At 39.9% G+C, this 20,087-nt stretch overlaps 1 pseudogene; it reads left to right on the forward strand.

The window, feature by feature from the left end:
- The first annotated feature begins 16,511 nt into the window (after positions 1–16,511).
- Positions 16,512–17,607, forward strand: LOC133074022 (sodium/potassium-transporting ATPase subunit beta-3-like; annotated as a pseudogene).
- The last annotated feature ends 2,480 nt before the right edge of the window (positions 17,608–20,087 follow it).

The following is a 20,087-nucleotide window of genomic DNA, read 5'->3' on the forward strand; positions in this document are numbered from 1 at the left end:
CCTTGACTATACGAACTTTTATCAGCAAATAGATGTCTTTGCTTTTTAACACACTGTCTAGGTTTGTCATAGCTTTCCTACCAAGAAGCAATCATCTTCTAATTTCATGGCTGCAGTCACCATCCACAGTGATCTTAGAGCCCAAGAAGAGGAAATCTGTCACTACTTCCACCTTTTCCTCTACTATTTGCCATGAAGTGATGGGACCAGATGCCATGATCTTAGTTTTTTTAACATTGAGTTTTAAGCCATCGTTTTCACTCTGCTCCTTCACCCTCATCAAGAAGCTCTTTAGTTCCTCTTCACTTTCTGCCATTTGAGTGGTATCATCTGCATACCTGAGGTTGTTGGTATTTCTCCCGGCAATCTTGATTCCAGCTTGTAAATCATCCAACTCAGCATTCCGCATGATGTGCTCTGTGTGTAAATTAAATAAACATAGTGACAATAAACAGCCTTGTCATACTCCTTTCTCAATCCTGAATCAGTCAGTTATTCCATACAGGGTTCTAACTGTTGCTTCTTGAGATGCATACATATTTCTCAGGAGACAGGTAAGATGGTCTGGTATTTCCATCACTTTAAGAGTTTTCCGCAGTTTGTTATGATTCACACTGTCAAAGGCTATAACATAGTCAATGAAACAGAGGTAGATGTTTTTCTGGAATCCCTTTGCTTTCTCTATGATCCAGTGAATGCTGGCAATTTGATCTCTGGATCCTCTGCCCTTTTCTAAATCCAGCTTGAACATCAGGAACTTCTCAGTTCATGTAATACTGAGGCCCAGCTTGGAGGATTTTGAGCATAGCCTTACTAGTATGAGAGATGAGTGCAACAGTCTTTAGTATTGCCCTTCTTGGGAACTGGGATGAGGATTGACCTTTCCCAGTCCTGTGGGTACTGCTGGGTTTTCCAAATTTGCTGATATAATGACTGCAGCACTTTCATTGCATCATCTTTTAGGATTTTAAATAACTCTGCTGGAATTCCATTGCCTCCACCAGCTTCACTGGCAGCAGTGCTTCCTAAGGTCCACTTGACTTCACACTCCAGGTTGTCTAGCTCTGAATGAGAGACTACACCATTGTGGTTATCTGAATCATTAAGATCTTTTTAGTCCTGTTCTTCCATGTATTCTTTCCATCTCTTCTTGATCTCTTCTGTTTCTATTATGTCTTTACTATTTCTGTCCTTTGTTGTGACCATCTTTGGATGAAATGTTCCTTTGATACTTTCAGTTTTCTTGAAGAAATCTCTAGTCTTACCCTGTTTGTTGTTTTCCTGTATTTCTTCGCACTGTTCATTGAAGAAGGCCTTGTCTCTCCTTGCTACTCTCTGGAACTCTGTATTTAGTTGTATGTACCTTTCACTTTCTCTCTTGCTTTTCACTTCTCTTCTTTCCTCAACTATTTGTAAAGCCTCCTTAGACAACCACTCTGCATTCTTGTATTTCTTTTTCTTTGGGATGGTTTGGTTTGCTGCCTCCTATACAATAATTATGGACCTCTGCCCATATTCTTCAGACACTCTGTTTACTAGATCAAATCCCTTGAATCTATTCATCACCTCCACTGTATATTTATAAGGCATTTGATTTAAGTCATACCTGACTTGCCTAGAGGTTTTCCACACTTCCTCTAGCTTAAGCCTGAATTTTGCTATGAGGATCTGATGACCTAAGCCATAGTCAGCGTCAGGTCTTGTTTTTCCTAACTGTATCAGCTTCTCTGGCCTCAGCAGCAAAGAATATAATCAATCTGATTTCAATACTGGCCATTTGGTAGTGTCCATGTGTAAAGCCATCTCTTGTGTTCTTGAAAAAGAGTGTTTGATGATAAGTATTTTCTCTTGGCAGAATTCTTTTAGCCCTTGCACTGCTTTCTTTTGTACTCCAAAGCCAAACTTGCCTGTTACTCCAGGTATCTCTTGACTTCCTACTTTGGCATTTCAATCCCCTATGATGAATAAGACATCATTTTTGGTGTTAGTTCTAGAAGGCCTTCTAGGTCTTTATAGAACTGATCAACTTCAGCTTCTTTGGCATTGCTGGTTGGGTCATAGACTTGGATTACTGTGATGTTGAATAGTTTGCCTTGAAAATGAACTGAGATCATTCTGTCATTTTTAAGGTTGTATCCAAGTACTACATTTCAGACTTTTTGTTAATTATGAGGGCTACTCCATTTGTTCTATGAGATTCTTGCCCACAGTAGCAGATATAATGGTCATCTGAATTAAATTCACCCATTTTCATCCATTTTAGTTGAGTGAGTCCTAAGATGTCAATGTTTACACTTGCCATCTCCTGCTTAACCACTTCCAATTTACCTTGATTCACGGATCCAAGATTCCAGGATCCTACACAATACTGTTCTGTGTAGCATCAGATTTTACTTTCATCACCGGACGCATCCACAATGGAGGGTCATTTCTCCTTTGGCCCAGCTGCTTCATTCTTTCTGGAGCTATTACTAGTTGTCCTCCACTCTTCCCCAATAGCATATTGGACACCTTTAGACCTGAGGGGCTCATCTTTCAGTGTCAAATATTTTTGCCTTTTTGTACAGTTCATGGGGTTCTCACAGCTAGTATACTAGAGTGATTTGCCATGCCCTCCACCAGTAGATCACATTTTGTCAGAAATTTCCACTATGACCTGTCCATCTTGGGTGGCCCTACATGGCATGGCCCATAGCTTCATTGAGTTACACAAGCCCCTTTGCCTTGACAAGGCAGTGATCCATGAGGGAAAAATGCAGTGTGGCTCTTCAATAAATCTAGAAGCTAAACCAAATGGATGTGAAGTCAGCTTTCAAATCCACACACTATTGGGATGGAAAAGACAACTTTTTAGGGAATAATCTAAAAAATGACTTCTCCAGTCTTTCATCCATATAATTTCCTTACAATCTGGCCTAATTTTTCTAAACAAGGAAGAGGGGATGTGGCCCTGACGCAGTGAGTTTGAAGCAGTGGCACCAGGAAGTACAAGAGTTAAGGAAAATAGTTCTGAGATGTACTTGAGTAGTGGTAAGTAGGTGATTATTGGAGAAATGTTTGAGCCCTTACTGTGTGCCTTCAGTGTACTGTTCCACTGATGGAATCTGAATCTTAGTGCAGTCTCTGTTCTGTGATATGGGAAACTTTCATAGTACGTCTGTGAATAGAAGTTATTTACTAGCACTTCCAAGGATTACTAAGAGGATCACTGCTTGTGTTGGGTGATTTTAAATGGAAATCCCTAGTTGTCTTATATTAACACAAATATGAATGCATTGGTTAAAAATTACAATTTGTTAACGGCATTTGGCAAGTGTGGTTGATGTACATGTGAGGAGTTGAGCAGCAGCTACAATGTCCTTTCTGTAGCCTGGAGTCGTTATAATCTCTGTTCTATTGTGGAGGGCTGACTTGACTTGTAAAACCTAAATTTACTGATATCATTGCACAACTAAGTGCACACACACATATTGCCAGGGGATGATAAATATTTCACTCATATTTTTAAAATACCTGCTAATTTTCATGCTCAACATAATTGAGAAATGACATTTTTCCGTGTAAAATTTGTTTTGTTTTGTGATGGAGGGCTATTGCCTTAGTGTCAATTTTTTTCTTATGTGAATGTCAGAGGCAATACCTGAAGTTAAGAAAGGAAAAATAAATATTAATTTTTAAAATTGTAATGTGATATAAAGAATGTAAAATTTATCATTTGAACCATTTTAAATATACATCTTGGCAATATTAAGCATGCTGACATTGCCGTGCCACCATGATGACCATCCATCTCCAGAACTTTAATTTTCTAACATATAAACAGCAATAAAAGTATCATATGTATTATTCATTAAATTCAAAGGGTCCTCAGGATAGACTGCACTCCCCAGGCTCCTTGTGCTATAGGAGGCCTCACCATCCTGGAATTCTGTTATAGAGTTAGGCAGGTTGTAAATTTGAATGAATGAAGACATGAATAAATTCTTATCAACCTCTCCATCCCGTCTCTTCTGGGAAAATGTGGATGATGCCTATTGTTCAATTCTATTTGGTCCCAATGAACAGCTTCTTAGTATTTAGAACTCTTTAGTGCTCTAATATAAACTTCAGTTGTAGTGTCGGAGTATGTAGGACTCAGTTACCTACCAAGGACCTTCAACTTAGAGTCTCATAGTAACAATGCGTGTTTGTTTACATACTCCCCTTAGTCTGTGGTCCATATGAATAGAAATGTCAAAAATATGAAGAGACTGTATTTCTTCTCTGTCTGTCCTGGAGGTTTTGCTATTTTTATTAGACTTGGCCCAGCCTCATTTCTTAGTAACTCAGGGTTTTGAAATTGGTTATCTGCATTCCTGTTAGAAGTAGTTCAGCTTACCCACTTCCAGATGAGTAAGGACATAAGAATTGAATGAGAATAATAATCATCATATCATATTACAAACACTTACCATGTGTCAGACTCTTTGATATGCGTCTTGGATGTGCTATTTCAAATAATCTCCCAAATCACCCTCTAAGACAAGGGTAAGGTTTCCATGTACAACTTCTGAGCTTCCGTCTATACATACATGCCTTCTCACTTAATCCTTAAAGCCACTTTGTAATATACTTCATTTCACTAATGAAGAAACTGAGGTTCAAAGAGGTTAGACATCCTTGCCAGTTACTTAACTCTAAGCGATAAAGCTGGAATTCAAATTCAGGCCTGTCTGACTTCTAAGTCTATTATTTCTCTCAACCCTCTTTAGATTTCCTCTTCAAGTCATCTGATTTTGATTCCTGCTTGTACAACTGATCTTTTGCAAGCTGTTGTTGTTGTTTTTATGCATCTTGGCACTTTCTTACTATCCATTAATCATGAAGATGGTGAATCAGATATTCAGAGTTGAATCTTTCGGGAGGGATCAAAGAGATAATTTGCTTCTGGGAGAAACAGTCTTATCAAGGCTTATGGCTAGTTTAACCCTGTAATTACAAAAGGCTTTACATCAGGACCAGGGACTGGCCAAATGGACTCAAACATATGAATTGATCTTCATTAACAAGGCTATGGTTTTTCCAGTGGTCATGTATGGATGTGAGAGTTGGACTGTGAAGAAAGCTGAGCACTGAAAATTTGATGCTTTTGAACTATGGTGCTGGAGAAGACTCTTGAGAGTCCCTTGGACTTCAAGGAGATCCAACCAGTCCATCCTAAAGGAGATCAGTCCTGGGTGTTCATTGGAAGGACTGATGCTGAAGCTGAAACTCCAATACTTTGGCCACCTCATGCGAAGAGTTGACTCATTGGAAAAGACTCTGATGCTGGGAGGGATTGGGGGCAGGAGGAGAAGGGGACGACAGAGGATGAGATGGCTGGATGGCATCACAGACTCAATGGACATGAGTTTGAATAAACTCTGGGAGTTGGTGATGGACAGGGAGGCCTGGCGTGCTACGATTCATGGGGTTGCAAAGAGTCAGACACGACTGAGTGACTGAACTGAACTGAACTGAACTAAACACCATTTGAGAAGAGATGGGGGATGCTGACAGTGAGGAAGAACACCTCAAGTTCTCCCTGAAGTATTCTTTCATCTTAAATGAACAGAAGGAGATCAGATATGGCATAGCTGCAGTTGTTTTATCACATTAAAAAATCAATATTAACTTTAAGAAACTAGTTTTTGCAATGGTTTATATTTTGGGTTTTAAGAGACTTTACCAAAATAATTCCATAGTCCTGTCCTTTTCTTGCCACCCCCCTCCGCCCCATTTTTATTGTTGAAAAATTGTAAAACATAGAAGAGCAAAAGAAGAAATGAAAAATGACCCTTGGTTGGCCTCTTTGCTTGATGTCACAGGAGAAAAGACCTTTAACTTGGCATTCCACTATAAAATGTTCTGCAGGTCAAACTTCTCCCTCTGGTTTAAGTGTAGCATATAGATTTCCAAAAATTCAATCCAAGAATGAACTCATGTTGTATAAAAGAATTAATGTACCTGTTAATAGACCTCTTATAGTTTGCAACTAGGTCTATTCTGTTTTTCTATATCTTAAGGAATAACTGATCACAGAAAAATTAGTAAGCCTCTTGTTGAAATTTTATTTGTATTTGCAAAACACACATTTACCTCCTTGACAGAACAGAGAGACCTCTATGGCATGTTTTCAATTATTTACAGGGCTGAAAAAAGTGCATCTTAGAGAGAATGAGATAGCATTCATAAAGCGCCCAAAACAGAGTCTTGTATCTAGAAGGTTCTCAGTGCATATCAAATGCTGATAATATGTACATCTCATTCAAATGTTGCTTATGCTGCTCATGAATTTTCTCTTCTGTTGTTGTGACTAAAAAGACTGAAGTAGGAATCACAGCTCATCCCTCCCTCTATTCATTGCATGTTCTTTGTGCTGCCTTGCAGGGCTCCTGAGGGCAGAAAGCACATGTATTTTTAACAGTAGATTAAGAGGGAGTGCTTTAATAAGGGGACAACTGTTAAACTGTAAGGGTCGTTCAAGAAGTAAATTTACAAAAGTAATTTAAAGTGTATTGCTCATGTGGTTCTGTCTGCCTGAAGGCCATTTGTGAATATTTCAGGTGACTCTGACCAGATATTCCATTGCACTGTAATCTGGACAGGTAAAAATAAAAATTATCTTTGTTCATTTCTCTGTTCCCAGAGCATAAAACAGGGCTTGGCATGGTGTGCACACAATAATTTATTTTACCTCTCTTTCCATTTTCTTACTTTATGAATGGACTCAACACCACAGTCATCTTTGATTTCATTTTTTCCTTCACACCTGTCTTAGTCCATGTACGGTTAGCTTATAAGCAGTGGAAATTTATGTCTGACAGTTCTGGAGGCTGGGAATACCAGTATTAAAGCACTGGCAGATTTGATGTTTAGTGAGAACCTGATTCCTGGTTCAAGACAATCATCATTTCACTGGTGGTAGAAAGGTCAAGGGAGTTCTCTGAGGTCCTTTTTCAAAGGGCACTGATCCTATTCATGAGTGTTCTATCCTCTTGACCTAATCACTTCCCAAATTTCCCACTTCTAAGTACCATCACATTGGGGATTAGGTTTCCACATATGAATTTTGGGGGACATAAATAATCTATATCAACCCTATATCCAGTTTGTTACTATGTCTATCAGTTCTGCCAGTTCCGTGCTTGGAGAGTCATTCCCTCATTTCTAGTATCACTGGCTGAGAATAAATATACTCATCTGGTTGATAATGTGGACTTCCTTTTCAGGGTTGGGGGTATGGAGATATCCAGGGAAAGAGTGGGAGAGATATAAGACAGCAAGTCCTTTGGAGCCAGCTCTTACTCATTGGCATCTCTTGCACAAAGGAAAGGAGCCCATGGCTCTCAGAAATTTTTGTGAAATCATAGGCAAGATTATGACATACTATCTTGATCCCCAAAATAAGTATCACGGAACTCCAGTTCTGTGAGGTACAGTAGGTATTTTTTGAAGAGCAGGAGTCAAAAATAAGTTTGGGAAGTTTGGGGTTAGATGATGTTAAACCAAAGATTTCTTATTGTTTTTAATTTGCTTAGATTGGATTGTGAAACAGTAAAGGGGAGTGATGGAGCACATACTTTCCAGAATTATTTGACAATACAGTCCTCTCTCCCCAGACTTGGTTGAGAAAACCTGGCAGGAAGACAGCATGGAGTTTTCAAGGCATCAAAATACAGGAGAACAAGATGGAGGAGGAGTAGGTGGATGTGGAGTACATCGCTCTCTGCAGACACATCAGGAATACACCTCGGACCCAGAATTACTTACATAACACCGGTTGAGAGCAGGCAGGAGTACCTGACCACTGGGAAAGAATATATAGAACCACCCAAAACTTGGTAGGATGAAGGAAGTAGGGGGAAAAGAGTTAGTAGCACTGGACCTGCCCTCAGTAGGTAGGAGAACTGAAGCTGGGGTCCAATCCCCACATCAGGGCAATTGTTTAGAACAGAGGAGAAGCATTTGAGGCTGAGAGTGAAGCAGCTGATTTGTGACAGCCTAAATGGAATGAGAATCACACAGACAATCCTTGTCACAGCCCTACATATCCCAGACAGGGACACGGGTTCCCTAGAATGCACAGTGGCTGGGAACTGGAGCACAGGGATTGTGGAGCAATCCCAGGGTGAGGTCTGCTGTTGACTATGGGGGCACAGCCCAAGGGAAAGTAAGAAGGGATATCATGGTGGGAAATGTCTGTGGAGGAAAATCAGGCAGCATGGAGGCAAGGCAATATTGCTGAGTCATGCTTAGGGGGTGGAGCCATCACCATAGCCTCTCTCTCTCCACAGGCTAGCACCAGCAGCTGAACAATAGAGAGGCTGGCCCTTCAAGTACCTGACATGTCTGAGCAGCAGAGTAGGTCCCCAGCCAAGGGGCCCCTTTAAGTGCCTGATGCGCCAAACAAGAGAAGGACCCGAGCCAGTGGAGCCCTTTTAGTGCCTGATGCTCTCAACATCAGAGCAGGACCCCAGTGGGGTGGCCGTGGGGGGTAGTGCCTTTATGTGCCTGATGTGCTGAACAATACAGAAGGACCCCAGATAGGGGAGTCTTCTAAATGCCTGAATGGGTGGAGTAATGGAGAGGACCAGTCAAAGAGGCCTTCTGATTGCCAGTTGCCTGAAGCTAGAAAAAGATTGACAGGGCCATAGCTCCCGTGGCTGAGGCAGTCTGTGTCGCTAGACACTTGGTGCCTCCAGAGTACCCCCCCACTTCCCACCCCAAACAGCTGCATCACTTTTGTGCTCAATTCTCACTGGGGCAGAGCTGCCACAGGCTACAAAAAGCCTTAATAGTACCACATCTCCTGTGACAATAGCCGCCGGCGCTCCTGTGTTAGCAGGCGTTGCCAGGGTCCCTGTGGGCAATTGCGCCAAATCCACGCGTGATCCCCTCTGGAACAGAGCTGCCAGAGGCTAGAAAAAGCCTTGTGTATATGCACACAGGGTAGTTTCAGACACATCCATCTCTGTGATCCTGTGGACTGTGGCCGGCCAGGCTCCTCTGGGGGATTCTCCAGGCAAGAATACTAGAGTAGGTTGTCATACCCTTCTAGAGCACCATATTTCCTGCTGCCCTAGCCACAGGCTCCCCTAAGTACCCTGTGCTGCCAGGGAGCTTTTGACCTGGGCAGTGTGGCTAAGGAAGAGGACCCAAAACCTTCCCACCAGCTGTATAAGCTGCAGATTAAATCTGCACAATCAACTAGGTAGACTCTGTGTCTATGGAATATATAAAAAGACAATGAGAATTCTCACAAAAGAAAATGCACTAATTCTGACACTTTGGACCTTGTAGGCAAGAACACACAGGAATAGGACCAGATTAGAGTCTAAGCTGCCCCCAGAGCAGGTCCAGAGACCAGCCCAGTGTTGGAGGGCATTGTAGGGAGAAGAGGTGGACTGTAACTCCCAAAGAGGGAAAGAATGCTAACAGCAGAGACTCAAGGAAAACATTTATTTTTCTTATATTTTGACTTGTTCTGTAGTTGCTTCTGGATTTTTTCTTTCTTTTTTCCCCACCTTTTCCCCCTACCTCCCCCCATTGTTGTAGTTGTCAATTTTATTAGTACTATTAAATCTATTTAAGACTTTGAGAATATTTTTTTCAATCACAGTTTTTATTTCTACTATATACTTCTGCCTCTACATTGACCTTTTGCTGTTCTGCGGATTTTTTTCCTTTTCTTTCTTTTTTATCTCTCTATCTTTTTTTAATTTTAATTTCTAAAACATTATTTTTTCTATATTTATTTCTTTGTTTATTTTTCTGACTGTTCTTTTTCTATTGCAGTTAACTCTTAATATATATAAATCTTCGCCTACTTCTATTTAACTTTGATTTTCTATTTTTTCTTTTTCTCACCATATTTGTTAGTTTTGTTTTTGTTGCTTTATTCCCCAGTTGGCATTGTCTTTAGTTTTGTTTTCCAGTTTGTGCTTTAGGTAGTTTTGCTCTTAACTGGTGGATATCATTTTTGGTTTCCTTTGTTTTCCAGGTTAATCCATTGTATTTCATTTTTTATTTTTTGGACTGTTTTGGTTTTGCTTATGGGTATATATGTGTCTGTGTATATTTCATTATTTTAGTTATTATTTGCCTGATTTTGTAATTGCCATTTGTCTGGGGTGCATCCTCTGTTTCTCATTTTTGTGTATTTCTTTCAGTCCCATTTGATGCCATAATAAACCACTTGTGGAATCTCCATTCCCAGCCAAAGATCGAGCCCTGAGCTTTTGGAGTGGGAGTGCTGACTCCATGACCCTAGACTACCAGAGAACTCCTAATCCTAGGGAGTGTCAAATAGAACTCCCACAAAGGCAACCACTTGCAAACAAGACCCAGCATCACCCAACTGCCAGTAGCATCCTGTGCAGGACACCTCATCCAAACAAAACAAAAATACAAACCCAATCATCTGCAGGAGGATTACCACCTGACTCAGCCCTGGCAGTCAGAGGGAAAAAAAATTCATCTCTTTCTACCAGAACACAAGCACAAGGCACACCCTATATGAAGCTTACACAAACCACTGGACCAAACTTATGAGGACAGAAACCAAAATGAAGAAATAATTCAACCTCAAAGCCTGGGAAAAGGAGACCTCAAATATAATAAGCTAAAAGAAAACAATAAAAAGGAAGAGGAATACTGTGCAAGTGAAGGAACAACCTAGACACACACAAGTCCAAATAAATGAAGAGGAAATAGGCAAGCTACCAGAAAAAGAAATCAGAATAATGATAGTAAAGTTGACCCCAAATCTTGAAAATAGAATGGAGAAAATGTAAGAATCAATTCACAAAGACCTAGAAGAAATAAAGAATAAACACACAGAGACAAACAACAAAATTACTGAAATTAAAAATATTCTAGAGAATCAGTAAGAGAATATCTGAGGCAGAAGAATGGATAAGTGAGATGGATGATGAAATGGTGGAAATAACTTCTGAAAAGCAGAATAAAGTAAAACGAATGGAAAGAACTAAGAATAACCTCAAAGACCTCTATGATAATATTAAATGCACCAGCATTCGAATTATAGGGGTCCCAGAAGAAGAAGAGAAAAATAAAGGGCATGAGAAAATTATTGAAGATATTATAGTTGAAATTTTTCCCAATATGGGAAAGGAAAGAGTCAGTCAAGTCCGAGAAGTGCAAAGAGTCTCATACAGGATAAACCCAAGGAGAAATACACCAAGACACATACTAACAAATAGTAAATATAAAAAAAGAATATTAAAAGCAGCAAGGAAAGGCAACAAGTAACATACAAGAGAAACCCCATACATTTAACGGCTAATCTCTCAGCAGAAACTCTGCAGACCAGAAGAGAATGGCACGATATATTTAAAGTACTGAAAGGGAAAAATCTAAGACCAAGATTACTCTACCTGACAGGCATCTCATTCAAAATTGATGGAGAAATCAAAAGCTTTACAGACAAGCAAAAGTTAAGAGAATTTACTACAACTAAACCAGCTTTACAACAAATGTTAAATGGACTTATATAGTCAAGAAATGCAAGAGAAAAAAAAGATCTACAAAATCAAACCCCAAACAACTAAGAAAATGGCAGTAGGAACATATATATCAATAATTACTTTAAATGTAAAGGGATTAAATGTGCCAGCCAAAAGACACCACTGGCTGAATGGATTAAAAAAAAACAAGACCCATATATATGCTGCCTACAAGAAAACCACTTCAGACCTAAAGACACATATAGACTGAAACTGAGAGGATGGAAGAATATATTCCATGCAAATGGAAAGCAAAAGAAAGCTGGAGTAACAGTCCTCATATCAGACAAAATAGACCTTAAAGTAAAGACTATTACAAGAAATAAGGAAGGACACTACATAATGATCAAGGGATCAATCCAAGAGGAAGATATAGCAATTGTAAATATCTATGCACCCAACATAGGAGCATCTCAGTACATAAGACAGACACATACAGACATAAAAGGAGAAATTAACAGTAACACGATAATAGTAGGAGACTTTAACACCCCACTCACACCAATGGACAGATCATCAAAACAGAAAATTAATAAGGAAACACAAGTTTTAAATGATACATTAGATGAGATGGATCTCCTTGATATCTTCAGGACATTCCATTCAAATACAGAAGAATACACCTTCTTCTCAAGTGCACATGGAACATTCTCCAGGATAGACCACATCTTGGGTCACAAATCAAACATCAGTAAATTTAAGAAAATTGAAATCATGTCAAGCATCTTCTCTGACCAGAGTAATCGTTTTAGAGTATAAATATTTATGTTTAGAATAAATATATTACTACCCAAAAATATTTACCTTATGGTTTTTTCTAATGTGAGATTTCGTGTACTCCATTTTAAGAATACAAATTAAGAGACTTTATTTATTCTTTAAATTTTTTTTTGGAATATAGTTGATTTACAACATTGTGTTAGTTTCAAATATACAGCAAAATTAAACACTTATGCATATCTCCACTCTATTTTAGATTCTTTTCCCATATAGACCACTACAGAGTATTGAGTAATTTCCAGCAGTTTCCTGTTAGTTATCTATTTTATGTATAGTAGTGTGCATACGTCAGTCCCAATCTCCCAGTTTGTCCCTCCACGCCTTACACCTGGTAACCATAAATTAGTTTTCCACATCTGTAACTCAATTCTGTTTTGTTAAATAAGCTCATTTGTACCCTTTTTTATTTTACATTCTACATACAAATGCTATAATATGATATTTATCTTGCTCTGTCTGACTTAGTTCACTCAGTGATGATTTCTAAGTCCATCCACAATGCTGTCAATGACATTAAATCATTCCTTTTTATGCCTAAGTAATATTCCATTGTATATACATTCCCCATCTTCTTATCCATTCCTCTGTTGATACTCATTTGGTTACTTCCAAGTTCAGGCTATGGTAAATAGTGCTGCAATGAACATCTGGATACATGTATCTTTTTGAATTATGATTTTCTCTGGATATATGACTAGGAGTGGGATTTCTGAATTATATGTTCAGTTCAGTCACTCAGTCGTGTCCGACTCTTTGCAGCCCCATGAACCGCAGCACTCCAGGCCTCCTTGTCCATCACCAACAACTAGAGTCCACCCAAACCCATGTCCATTGAGTCGGTGATGCCATCCAACCATCTCATCCTCTGTCGTCCCCTTCTCCTCCTGCCCTCAATCCCTCCCAGCATCAGGGTCTTTTCAAATGAGTCAGCTCTCCGCATCAGGTGGCCAAAGTATTGGAGTTTCAGCTTCAACATCAGTCCTACCAATGAACACCCAGGACTGATCTCCTTCAGGATGGACTGGTTGGATCTCCTTGCAGTCCAAAGGACTCTCAAGAGTCTCCTCCAACACCACAGTTCAAAAAGCATCAACTATTCAGCACTCAGCTTTTTTTTATAGTTCAACTCTCACATCCATACATGACCATGGGAAAAACCATAGCCTTGACTAGATGTACCTTTGTTGGCAAAGTAATGTCTCTGCTTTTTAATATGCTATCTAGGTTGGTCATCACTTTCCTTCCAAGGAGCAAGTGTCTTTTAATTTCGTGGCTGCAGTCATCATCTGCAGTGATTTTGGAGCCCAGAAAAATAAAGTCTGACACTGTTTCCACTGTTTCCCCATCTATTTGCCATGAAGTGATGGGACCAGATGCCATGATCTTAGTTTTCTGAATGTTGAGCTTTAAGCCAACTTTTTCACTCTCCTCTTTCACTTTCATCAAGAGGCTCTTTAGTTCTTCTTCACTTTCTGCCATAAGGTTGGTGTCATCTGCATATCTGAGGTTACTAATATTTCTCCTGGCAATATTGATTCCAGCTTGTGCTTCCTCCAACCCAGCATTTCTCATGATGTATTCTGAACTTAACTTAAATAAGCAGGGTGACAATATACAGCCTTGACGGACTCCTTTTCTTATTTGGAACCAATTTGTTGTTCTATGTCCAGTTCTAACTGTTGCTTCCTGACCTGCATACAAGTTTCTCAAGAGGCAGGTCAGGTGGCCTGGTATTCCCATCTCTTTCAGAATTTTCCACAGTTTATTGTGATCCACACAGTCAAAGGCTTTGGCATAATCAATAAAGCAGAAATAGATGTTTTTCTGGAGCTCTCTTGCTTTTTCAGTGATCCAGCGGATGTTGCCAATTTTATCTCTAATTCCTCTGCCATTTCTAAAACCAGCTTGAACATCTGGAAGTTCACAGTTCACGTATTACTGAAGCCTGGCTCGGAGAATTTTGAGCATCACTTTACTAGTGTGTGAGATGAGTGCAATTGTGCGGTTGTTTGAGCATTCTTTGGCATTGCCTTTCTTTGTGATTGGAAGGAAAACTGACCTTTTCCAGTCCTGTGGCCACTGCTGAGTTTTCCAAATTTGCTGGCATATTGAGTGTAGCACTTTCACAGCATCATCTTCCAGGATTTGAAATAGCTCAACTGGAATTCCATCACCTCCACTAGCTTTGTTTGTAGTGATGCTTCCTAAAGGCCACTTGACTTCACATTCCAGGATGTCTGGCTCTAGTTGAATGATCACACCATCATGATTATTGAGGTCATGAAGATCTTTTTTGTGCAGTTCTTCTGTGTATTCTTGCCACCTCTTCTTAATATCTTTTGCTTCTGTTAGGTTCATACCATTTCTGTCCTTATTGAGCCCATCTTTGCATGAAATGTTCCCTTGGAATCTTGGTTCCCTCTTCCAAGAACACAAGAGAAGACTCTACACATGGACATCACCAGATGGTCAACACCAAAATCAGACTGATTATATTCTTTGCAGCCAAAGATGGAGAAGTTCTATACAGTCAGCAAAAACAAGACTGGGAGCTGACTGTGGCTCATATCATGAATGCCTTATTGCCAAATTCAGACTGAAATTGAAAAAAGTGTAGAAAACCACTACACCATTCAGGTATGACCTATATCAAATCCCTTATGACTATACAGTGGGAGTGAGAAATAGATTTAAGGGACTAAATCTGATAGACAGAGTGCCTGATGAACTATGGATGGAGGTTCATGACATTGTACAGGAGATAGGAATCAAGACTATCCCCAAGAAAAAGAAATGCAAAAAAGCAAAAACGGCTGTCTGAGGAGGCCTTACAAATAGCTTTGAAAAGAAGGGAAGTGAAAAGCAAAGGAGAAAAGGAAAGATATACCCATTCAAGTGCAGAGTTCCAAAGAATATCACGGAGAGATAAGAAAGCCTTCCTCAGTGATCAATGCAAGGAAATAGAGGAAAACAATAGAATGGAAAAGACTAGAGATCTCTTCAAGTTAATTAGAGAGTCATATGTTAGCTCTATTTTTATTTTTTAAAGGAAACTCCATACTGTTCTCCATAGTGGCTATACCAATTTATATTCCCACCAACAGTGTAGGAGGGCCTCCTTTTCTTCATGCCCTCTCCAGTATTTATTGTTTATAGCTTTTCTGATGATGCCATTCTGACCAGTATGAGGTGATATCCCATTGTTGATTTGCATTTCTCTAATAATTAGTGCATGCATGAGTGCTAAGTCACTTTAGTTGTTTCTGACTCTTTGCAACCTCTGGACTGTAGCCCACCAGGCTCCTCTGTCCATGGGATTAACCAAGCAATAATATTAGAGTAGATTGTTATTTCCTTCTCCAGGAGACCTTTCCAACCCAAGGATCGAACATGCATCTCTTACATGACCTGAATTAGCAGACATGTTCTTTAACACTAGTGCCACCTGGGAAGTCCCAGTAATTAGTGACCTAAATATAATATCTTACAATTATACAGTGGAAGTGATAAATAGATTCAAGGGATTAGATTTAATAGAGAGTGCCTGAAGATCTATGGACAGAGGTTTATAACATTGCACAGGAGGCGGTGATCAAAACCATTCCAAAGAAAAAGAAAAGCAAAAAGGCAAAATGGTTGTCTGAGAAGGCCTTACAAATAGCTGAGAAAAGAAGAGAAGTGAAAGGCAAAGGAAAAAAGGAAAGATATACCCATCTGAATGCAGAGTTCCAAAGAATAGCAAGGAGAGATAAGAAAGCCTTCCTAAGTGAACAATGCAAAGAAATACATGAAAACAATAGAACAGGAAAGACTAGAGATCTCTTCAAGAAAATTAGAGATACCAAGGGAACATTTCATGAAAAAGGTAGGCACAATAAAAGACAGAAACAATAGGGACCTAACAGAAGCAGAAGATATTAAGAAGAGGTGGCAAAAATACACAGAAGAACTATAGGAAAAAAGATCTTGGGGGCCTGATCAGCATGGTGATTGGCTCCTGGAGGGCGGAGCTGTGGTCCAGTGGCTCAGCACAGTCAGTTTGAGAGCTCTCCACAGCCAGGAGGTGTCCTCAGCCCTGTTGTCTTCCGCTGCTGGCACTGTGCCGTTGGAGCCTGGACGCACCTCCACACTCCTTGCTGCTCCACCCCCGCGGCCGCCGCTCCCCTTGCCAATGGCACACACACCATGACGAAGAAAGGCAAGAAGTTCTTCAACCAGAGCCTGGCCGAGTGGAAGCTCTTCATCTACAACCAGATCGCCAAGAGCTGGGGTTTGAGCTTGCTCTTCCAACTAGTTTGTTATGGGTTCCTGGCTGCATTCTTTTCATTCACAATGTGGACCATACTTCAGACTCTGAACGATGAGGTTCTAAAATACCATGACCAGATTCCTAGTCCAGGACTTACGGTTTTTCCAAAACCAGTGTTGGCATTGAATTTTTCATTCAGCCTGTCTGATTCAGAATCCTGTCAAGGGTACATTGATGACCTTAAGAAACTTCTAAAGCCATATGGCTTAGAAGAACAGAAGAATCTCACAGATTGGAACCTTTTTTGAGCAGAAGGTTCCAGAATACACAGCATGTCAGTTTCCCCTTGACTTATTTGAAGCATGCAGTGGTGTGGATGATCCCACGTTTGGCTGCTGCTGCTGCTAAGTCGCTTCAGTCATGTCCAACCCAATCGCGACCCCATAGATGTCAGCCCACCAGGCTCCCCCGTCCCTGGGATTCTCCAGGCAAGAACACTGGAGTGGGTTGCCATTTCCTTCTCCAATGCGTGAAAGTGAAAAGTGAAAGTGAAGTCGCTCAGTCCTGTCTGACTCTTAGCAACCTCATGGACTGCAGCCTACCAGGCTCCTCCATCCATGGGATTTTTGAGGCAAGAGTACTGGAGTGGCATGCCATTGCCTTCTCCGCCCACATTTGGCTACCAAGCAGGAAATGCTTGTGTTCTTATGAAAATTAACAGAACAGTTGGATTAAAGCTTCAATGAGAACCAAAGATAGACTGTATTGCAAAGAGTGAAAGCACAGCAGTTCTATCAACTTATCCTCCCAATGGAAAGATAGATTTAAAATATTTTCCATACTATGGGAAAAAAACTGCATGGGAGCTACCTGCAGCCACTAGTTGCCATTCAGCTCAGCTTTGGTAGTGATGTTGACATAAAAGAAGCAATGGTTGAGTGCAAGATTGATGGATCACCCAACCTAAAAACCCAGAATGACCATGACAAGTTTTTAGGATGAGTTACATTCAAGATCACCATGCATGCATAGTGGCAGTTAGTATGTCTCCATGGAGTAAACATCGTGTTGTCTGTCTTCATTTTGTATCAGCCAAACCTGCCATTCCAGAATTATGAGACCACCTTGGAGAAATGTGGAGTGGGACATGACATTGGGGTAACATAATGTGCTTCCAGATGATAGTGGTTCATGGCCTTCCAAGTAACTGTGTGTTGCCTCTGTTGCCTTTTGAACCATGTACAGTCACCAGATAGCAACTGTGAACACCTGATTCTGGACATGTAGGTTGAGAATCTTGTCCAATTTTTATGTGGTTTAGTTGCAAAGTGTCTAAAGCTTAATGTACTGTGCTATGTAAATATTTTATAGATTTAACACTGGTTAACCATCATATTTGATGCTAGCAAAGTTTTAGTGGATAGAATGGTATCTGATCAACATCAAATGAGTTTATACCTGCAAGAAAATCAGCGTGTGGAAAAGTTCTGTATGTGAGGAGGAAAAAGGAAAATAAAAGTAGATTTGAAAGGTTAAAAAAAAAAAAAATCCTTGTGACCCAGATAATCACAATTACTCACCTAGAGTCAGACCTCCTGGAGAGTGAAGTGGGCCTTTACTATCACTATGAACAAAGTTAGTAGAGGTGATGGAATTCCAGCTAGCTATATCAAATCCTAAAAGATGATGCTGTTAAAGTGCTGGACTCAATATGTCAGCAAATTTGGAAAATTTAACAACAGCCACAGAACTGGAAAAGGTCATTTTCATTCCAAACCCAAAGAAGGTCAATGCCAAAGAATGTTCAAACTATGGCACAATTACACTCATTTCACATGCTAGCAAGGTAATGCTCAAAATCCTCCAAGCTAGGCTTCAATAGCACATGAAATTGAGAACTTTCAGGTGTACAAGCTGAATTTAGAAAATGCAGAGCAATCAGAGATCAAATTGCCAACATCAGCTAGATCATAGAAAAAGCAACAGAATTTCAGAAAAACATGTACTTCTGCTTCACTGACTATGCTAAAGCCTTTGACTGTGTGGATCTCAACAAACTGTGGAATATTCTTAAAGAGTTGGGAATCCCAGGCCACCTTACCTGCCTCCTGAGAAACCTCTATGCAGATCAAGAAGAAACAGTTAGAACTGGACATGGAACAATGGACTGGTTGAAAATTGGGAAAGGAGTATGTCAAGGCTGTATATTGTCACCCTGCTTATTTAACTTCTCTGCAAAGTACTTAATGTGAAATGCCAGGCTGGATGAAGAAGCACAAGCTGGAAGCAAGATTTTCAGGGGAAATATCAATAACCTCAGATATGCAGATGACACCACTCTTATGGCAAAGAGGAATTAAAGAGCCTCTTGATGAAAGTGAACGAGGAGAGTGAAAAATCTGGCTTAAAACTCAACATTCAAAAAACTAAGATCATGGCATCTGGTCCCATCATTTCATGGTAAATAGATGGGGAAACAATGGAAACTTTATTTTCTTGGGCTCCAAAATCACTGCAGATGGTGATTACAGTCATGAAATTAAAAGATGCTTGCTTCTTGGAAGAAGAGTTGTGACCAACCTAGACAGCATATTAAAAAGCAGAGACATCACTTTGCAGACAAAGGTCCATCTAATCAAAGCTACGGTTTTTCCAGTAATTAAGTATGGATGTTAGAGTTGGACTATAAGGAAGGCTGAGTGCTGAAAAATTAATGCTTTTGAACTGTGGTGTTGGAGAAGATTCTTGAGAGTCCCTTGGACAGCAAGGAGATCCAACTAGTCAATCCTAAAGAAAGTTAACCCCGAATATTCATTGGATGCTGAAGCTGAAGCTCCAATACTTTGGCCATCTGATGTGAAGAGCCAACTCATTAGAAAAAAAAAAACACCTGAATTTGGGAAAGACTGAGGGTGAGAAGAGGATGGGACAACAGAGAATGAGATGGTTGGATGACATCACCAGCTCAATGGACATGAGTTTGAGTAAGCTTTGAGAGATGGTGAAGGACAGGGAAACTTGAAATTCTGAAGTTCATGGGGTCACAAAGAGTCAATCATGACTGAATGACTTAAGAACAACAACAAATATTTAGTGAGCACCTCTTCATCTACTTTTTAGACATCTGTCTGTCATTTTGGAGAAATGTCTATTTAGATCTTCCACCCATTTTCCAATTGGGTTGTTTCTTTCTCTGTTATCGAGCCACATGAGCTGTTTGTATAGGGTGAAGATCAACCCTTCTTTTCCCAGCTATTTATAAGTCCTCCTCAGACAATCTCTTTGCCTTTTTGCTTTTCTTTTCTTCCTAACACCATACACAAAAATAAGCTCAAAATGAATTAAAGACTTAGATGTAAGGTCAGAAAGTATAAAGCTCTTCAGGGAACACATAGGCAGAACATTCCTTGACATGAACACAGAAAGATCCTCTTTGACACACCTCCTGGAGTAATGGAAATAAAAAATAAAAATAAATGAATGGGACCTAATCAAACTTAAAAGCTTTTATG

The sequence above is a fragment of the Dama dama genome, chromosome 19 (assembly GCF_033118175.1).
Source record: "Dama dama isolate Ldn47 chromosome 19, ASM3311817v1, whole genome shotgun sequence".
In the NCBI taxonomy this organism is placed as follows: Eukaryota; Metazoa; Chordata; class Mammalia; order Artiodactyla; family Cervidae; genus Dama; species Dama dama.